Raw genomic sequence first — 596 nt, 5'->3', positions numbered from 1 at the left:
CTCCGTGAAAGTGTTAACAATTATTAGAAACAGTACCGTCTAAGCTGTTGATGGGAGTTGAGAAACTGTATCTAGGATCGAACGTTTGGGCTTTGGACCATCGTCAAGGAGTTTGTTCAACACTTTTGACTTTCAAAATGAAAGCATTCATTTTAAAAGAGAAAAAGAAATTTATAATAAGCTTTTGAGGAAATAAGGTGCTTAAAATAGTTAAAAAAAGATTTCGAGAATGTGGGCTCGTCCGGGATTTGAACCCGGGACCTCTCGCACCCTAAGCGAAAATCATACCCCTAGACCAACGAGCCCGCTGACAGACGGGGCTACATTATAAGACCTGACTCAAACTAGAATTACTTTTTCTATGTTTTACTTGACTAAGAAAGAAGCCTCTATATAGACCACAACCTAAATATTTATTGTTTTGTTCCAGATGTGACCCACATATCTTCTGACCGGTGATGACACAATTTCGTAGCATTTAATTGCCGTATGCTGTGTGTGTTATGCGAGGAACATGTGTTCCCGGAAGAGAAAAACAACTCCAATACTTCATCAGGTGTGGTTGGTACAGGGTTTTGTCCTACATTTTTGCCTGC

At 39.8% G+C, this 596-nt stretch overlaps 1 non-coding gene across 1 annotated transcript; it reads right to left on the bottom strand.

Moving 5' to 3' along the window:
- Positions 1-233: 233 nt before the first annotated feature.
- Positions 234-305, bottom strand: Trnap-agg (transfer RNA proline (anticodon AGG)). The gene has a single exon. It is a non-coding gene; the product is annotated as a tRNA-Pro (tRNA).
- Between the last annotated feature and the right edge of the window lie 291 nt (positions 306-596).

This window comes from Anopheles ziemanni, chromosome 2 (assembly GCF_943734765.1).
Source record: "Anopheles ziemanni chromosome 2, idAnoZiCoDA_A2_x.2, whole genome shotgun sequence".
Taxonomy (NCBI): domain Eukaryota; kingdom Metazoa; phylum Arthropoda; class Insecta; order Diptera; family Culicidae; genus Anopheles; species Anopheles ziemanni.
This window is presented reverse-complemented; position numbering and strand designations above follow the sequence as displayed.